The sequence below is a fragment of the Chrysochloris asiatica genome, unplaced genomic scaffold, assembly GCF_000296735.1.
Source record: "Chrysochloris asiatica unplaced genomic scaffold, ChrAsi1.0 scaffold00033, whole genome shotgun sequence".
NCBI lineage: Eukaryota > Metazoa > Chordata > Mammalia > Afrosoricida > Chrysochloridae > Chrysochloris > Chrysochloris asiatica.
The window spans coordinates 10,981,233-10,987,777 of NW_006408551.1; the positions used below are offsets into that span (position 1 = coordinate 10,981,233).

The 6,545-nt window shown below is 36.8% G+C and overlaps 1 protein-coding gene across 1 annotated transcript in view; it reads right to left on the reverse strand.

The window, feature by feature from the left end:
• Positions 1 to 6,545, reverse strand: part of LOC102842326 (protein FAM19A2-like) — a 676,150-nt gene that overhangs the window by 358,026 nt on the left and 311,579 nt on the right. The window lies entirely within an intron of this gene.

Here is a 6,545-nt window from a genome sequence, read left to right on the forward strand (position 1 = left end):
AAACACATTGCTAGTAAAGGTTTGTTGTTGTTAAGTGTCGTCAAGTCGGTTCCAATTTATAGCAACCCTTTATAGAGTTTCCAGGGCTTTTAATTTTCATGGGAGCAGAAAGCTTTATCTTTCTCCCATGGAACCAACCTTTTGGCTTTACAGAAACATGAAATGGCTGGGTCAAATCCTTGCCTTGCCACTCTGAGCAAGTTCAATAACCTCTTTAAATCTCATATCTTCATCAATTAAATAACGCGAGTACAAGCATTAAATGAAATTATGTAGAGTCATGCATCACTTAACGTCCATGATATGTTCTGTGAAAGAGGGTGTTATGTGATTTGGACATTGTGTGAACACCGTATTATATACAGGCAGTCTCTGGATTACAAAGAAGTTTTGTTCTTCTGTCTGTTTTTACATCAGATTTGTACATAAGTTGTAACAGTTATGTACAGTTCATATCTAATGCCAGTTAGCCAAGTATTTCTCTTATTATGTACACCATATAGGATTTCCAAGGAGCACCTGGTGAGCTTGAACAACCAAACTTGCAGTTCAAACTGACTTTGCCATCCAGTACATGAATCCACAAAGCAACAATATTATTTCTGTTTTGCTTTTCTTTCTAAAGAGACTGGAAGCTCATCAAGTTAAGGAGCATTCTAATGACACTAGGGTTCGTCTAATAATTAATGTCACCATAAATAATTAATGAATCCTCATGACTGAACAATACAGATTTATTATTATTAAAGAATAAGATGTGCTCTCATATTAGTCAATTTAAAAGTTTAAAAAAAAGGTATTGCTTAAGGAAAAATAAGTTTTTGTTGAAGTTGATGAAAAATTTGGATCGTAATGATGCTTGTACAATATGGTAATGATAAACAGCATCAATAAACTGTACACATAAAAATAGTTGAAACAGCAAATGTTTTGTTATACATATTTCAACACAATAAAAATGAAAGATTCCTTTAACACCTACTTTTGTTATCTTCCTAACAGCGTCTATTACCTGTTTTGTGGTAGTTAAGTGCCTTTGAGTCAGTTCTGATTTATAGTGGCCATGTTGGATAGGGTTTCTGAGACTATTTACTTTTTGAGAGAGCAGAAAGCCTCATCCTGTGGAGCAGTTGGCAGGTTTGAACCAAGGACATTTTGGTTCACAGTCCAGTGCTTACACTAGCTATAAAGTAGATATAAAAGATATGTAAAGCAACAATTATGAAAAGGTTACATTTGGAGACATGCTCAATGACAAAAGAAAGAATACTGACCTACCACATGATCCTTGTTGTTGTTGTTGCTAAGTGCTGTTGAGTCAGTTCCAATTCATAGCGACCCAGCATAGGATGCCCAACCTATGGGTTCATGGTGGGTTTAAACCATGAACCTTATGGTTAACAGTACAGTGATTATCCTTCAGAGCCACATCAGGACTTCTTAGACTACTTTAAAAATATAGAAACTGTGCGATTTCCCAACTCTTATTTTGTATTGTGTAAGAGGGAAAAAAAGTTATGCATTTATAAGACATACTAGTGAAATACCTACTGGGTGCTTAGTGAAAAATGAAGATATATGCTTGTTCTCCAATGAACTTACAGTCTAACAGTAAAGACATGTACTCCATAATATGACAAAATGCTTTTATAATGTAAAAACATAATAATATAACAGTACACCAAACAATGAGCTCTGGTAGCGTAGTGGTTACGAGTTGGGCTGCCAACCTCAAGGTCAGCACTTCGAAACTACCAGCTGTTCTGTGGGAGAAAGATGAGGCATTCTGCTCCCATAAAGATTTATAGGCTCAGAAACCCTGTGCAGGGTCACTATGAGTCCGAACCAACTCCAAGGTACTTAACAAAAACAACACCAAACATGAAGGATTAGAGAACACATGATACAAAACTGAGTTAGGCCTTACAGAAGAGCATAAATTCTTAAGACCAAGGAGAGAAAGGGGTATTCTGTACAGAAAGAATTCTGAGAACAAAAATAGAAATGCTTAAGAAAGCAGCGTGCAACATGTTCAGACGATGGCAAGAAATCCAAAATGGATGAAGAAAGGACAAATAAAGATGTAAAATCAGGATAGGATGGGAACAGGAGATAAGTGCAAAACTTTTAAAGACCTTGACAGACACACTAAGAAACAGAAATTTGAAACAGATGTTTGGACTATACCGTTTTAAGCCTGGGAATATTTTCCCTGCCTATTTGACTCCATTATACATCAAATCCCTATGTCTTCATTCTTTAAAAAGCAAACAAAAAGTCATCAAATAGAAAATCCTTGTTTCTTACATTTTACACTAAGAATAAAATACAAGACATAGTCAGTTATACAATTAGCAATGGAGTGCAATGGTAGCAATCATTGACTCAGAACTGGCGATGGTTAAAAATGCACAGGGTAAAATTTGTTAGCAACTAAAAATTGGTTTTTGTGATTCTTAATAGTCAACTCTAATGTGAGGAGGCAGTTCAACCTCAGCTGTCTTCTGAGTCCTTTCCAACCTGAGGGGTTTATCTTCTGGTACTATATGTGACAATATCCAGGTGCTAGTCATCATGTTTCAGTATTCCATATTCTGATGCTATCTCACAGTGTTCCCCTGCTATTCACAAGGTTTTCAGTGGCTAAAAATTCAGAAGTAGTCTGCCTTTCCTTCTTCAGAGTCTTTCTTAATCTGGAAGCTGAGCTGAAACTTGTCCACCATGGGTTACCCTGTTGGTATTTAAAATATCAATGGCATAGCTGCCAGCATCCCAGAAACACACAAGAAACCACAATAAGACAAAATGGCAGACAAATGATGGAAAAGATTGATAAAATAATTCAATTTTCTCAATAACATTTAAATCTGAAAACTTTTGTTCCCGAAATATTAGGCATGCTAGATATCATGGAAACAGAGGAAAACTGTATTAAAAGTTATCTATTTTTAAAATGTGATAAATACAAAATTGGCTGAAAAGTCTAGACAAGACATCAATAAACAAAGGAAGGAAAGTGCACCAGGGCTATAAGAAACAATATTTTTTTTCTTTCTTCAAAAATTGTAGCATTAAAAATCAAATGCAAAGAATTCTGAGACCAAAAGTAGAGATGCTTGAAAAAGCACGGTGCAACATGTTTAGAAGACGGCAGGAAATCCAAAATGGCTAAAGAAAAGGTCGGAGTCTGAAGGACTTTATACCAGGCAATGGAGTTTGGAAACAAACACTAAGGGCTTTTGCAAGAGCAAGACATACTGGAAGCATTACAAGGGCGTTTCAAAAGTTCATGGAAAAAATCCATTATCTTTCTATTCCATTGTTCCATGAACTTTTTGAAGCTCTATTGCAATTTTAGACAGTTGATTAGTTAACAAGTAAGTATTAAATGACTACCATGGATGGGGGTGGGGGAAGGGAAGGAGTCATTGAGAAATAGTTACAGAAGCAAGACTCAAAAGTTACAAAATATTCGCAAAAACAATAAAAAATACCCAAACTAGAATGATACTATTAAGAATACAAAACTAAACCAAACCAAACTGCTGTCAACAGGTCAAGTCTCTATTAGGAATGGAAAAAAAAAATTCACAAACATTTGGATGAGAAAAATGCAGTCCACAGATATTCATCTTGCATAGGTTAAAAAAAAACACACTAATGCTGAATAATATTTCTGGTATGTTGTTGTTGTTAAGTGTCTCCAAGTTTGTTTCAACACATAGCAACCCTGTACAGAATTTCTGAGAAGCTGCTCAACAATTTGAACTACTAACCTTGTGGATCAAATTGACCTTGTGGTCCAGTGCATTATCCTGGTATATCCACATTAAACTCTTAAAATTACAAAAGGATATGATAACTCACAATAGTTAATGTTAGGCATCATCAGGATGGTTCCATCTCATAGAGATCATATGCACAACAGAAGGAAATGATGCCCAGGGTCCTATGTCAACCTCACAATTGGGATGTTTGAGCGCATTGTTACACCAACTGTCAATCCATCTTCTCAGGAGTCTTCTTCTTTTTCACTAACCTTCTAGTTTACTAAGTATGATTTCCTTTCCCAGGAACTGATCCTTCCTGATAACATGTCCAAAGCACAAGAGACAAAGTTTTGCCATTCTTGTTTCCTAGGAGCCTTCTGGCAGCATTTCTTCCAAGACAGATTTGTTTATTCTTCTGGCAGTCCATGGTACTTTCAATATTCTTCACCAACACCGTTTTTCAAATGCATGGATTCTTCTAAGGTCTTCTTTATTCATTGTCTACTTTTTACATACATATGAGGTGATTGAAAATATGGCTTGGCCCAGTCACACCTTAGTCTTCGAAATCACATCTTTGCTCTTTAGCACTTTTAGAAGGACTTTTGCTGCTGATATGTCCATTACTCATTGTTGTTGTTGTTAAGTATTGTCACGTCAATTGCAACTCATAGCGACCCTACATAGGGTTTCCAAGGAGCAGCTGCTGAATTTGAACTGCCAACCTTGCAATCCAGTGTGTTATCTACAACACCACACCAAGACTCCTATGGCTCATTAGCTCTATATAACTTTAAAAGTCAGTAGATCTATCAAAACTTGACACTGTTAAACTTAAAGGAAGGAATGAGAAGAGTATGTGGAGGATGCAAAGCAGAGAAGAATTCAGAGCACATGTAACTCAAAGACTCTGATACTGTTATAGAATACTAATTAAATAATTACATAAAAAAGTGGGAATGTCAATGGGATCTTAAAAGATGATGAGGAATCAGAAAGGTAGAAATAAATTGGTAAACTATATAATACTCTTTGAGCTTCCCAAAGTCCCATTGTTACTCTCATGGCAAAAGAAGTTAAAAGAGAAATCGAAGCTATCTTCAATAACAAGCCAAGCAATGGTCCAAGATACCTACATTGCCTCAAGATGGAAGAGTTGAGAAGGAAGAACCTTAAGTTAGAAGACAGAACCAAGTGATGATGATTTTACCCTCCCAGCCCTTCCAAAGATGTGCGAGTTCCTAATCCCTGATATTAAAACATTTGCATTTAAAATTTGTAGAGCAGGTTTGGGTTTTTGTTTTGTTTTATTTTACAAACCCAACTGATAAGATAATATAAGAGTATTAGGTATGGATACTTAAAGGGATACTTGATGACACGTAACAACAACAAAAACAGAATTAGAAAAAGGGCTGAGTAGTTAAACTGGTCAGAATAAAAGTAATAATGGAAAAAAATTAGTAAAATGACTGGTTTTTAAAACATTAAATTGTTTTCCCTGTAGGATAAGCCACAAGGTTGGCAGTTCAAACCCACCAACTATTCCTCGAAAACCCTGTACAGGCTATCTATGAGTCAGTATCAACTTGACAAAAATAAGAATAAATTGGAGTCCTGGTGTGGTGCTGTAGGATAAGGACTGAACTGCGAACCATAAGGTCAACAGTTCAAGACCACCAGCCAAGAATTGGACACCCAATACAGGGTCATTAAGAATCAGAAATATCTCAACAGCATTTAACAACAAGACAGCAAACTGGTGGATGGAAATAGAGATGATTGGCAGTAGTCAGTCACTTGGAAGCGACACATGAGCAACAAGGAATGAGCTGTCCAAGTGAAAAAAAGCATACAAGAATATAGATTAAACTGGGGTCAACTGAATTACAGACAGTTCAAATTCATAATTAGAAAAAAAAAAAGGATTTGTCTTTGCCTACAGATGCACAAATACAAAAAACAAAAACTGATGACTCAAATTGTGTAGGTCATACTTTAGAATTCATTTTTCAATCCTACTAAAAAAACTCATATTCAACTGCTAGTACCACAAAGTAGAACACTTACTATACTGTTGTTGTTGTTGTTAAGTGTCAACGAGTCAGTTCTGACCCATAGTGACCCTGTACAGGGTTTCTGAGGACTGACTGACTGGTGAGCTTCAACCACCGACTTTGAGGTTCAAACAGACTTTGCAGTCCAGCACATTAATCCACAGCACACCATCAGGACTCCACCCACTATATCATCACTCAAGATAAAAATAGTCATGTAATTACATAACAGAGAAGTTTGCTTATCTCCTTTAAAGCAGATTGTTGTAGTTAAGTGCCATCGATCGAATCAGGTCTAACTCATAGTGATTCTGTTGTGGGTTTCCAAAGCTGGTAAATCTTTGTAGGAGCAGAAATACTCAACTGTTTCCAACAAAGTAGCTGATGGGCTTAGACTGCTGACCTTGTGGCTAGTAGTCCAGTGCATATCCTACAGAGCCACAATGCTCCCTTTGAAACATATTGTTGTTGTTGTTGCTGGTAGGTGCCATCGAGTCGGTACCAACCCATAGCAACCTTATGCACAGCAGAACAAAACACTGCCCGATCCTGGGCCAACCTCACTATTGTTGCCATACTTCAGTCCATCGATGCTGCCGCTTGGCCAATCCATCTAGTTGGGGGTCTTCCTCTTTTTCTCTGACCCTGCACCTTACCAAACATGATATCCTTCTACAGGGACTTGTCCCTCTTGACAATATGTCCGAAGTATGAGAGA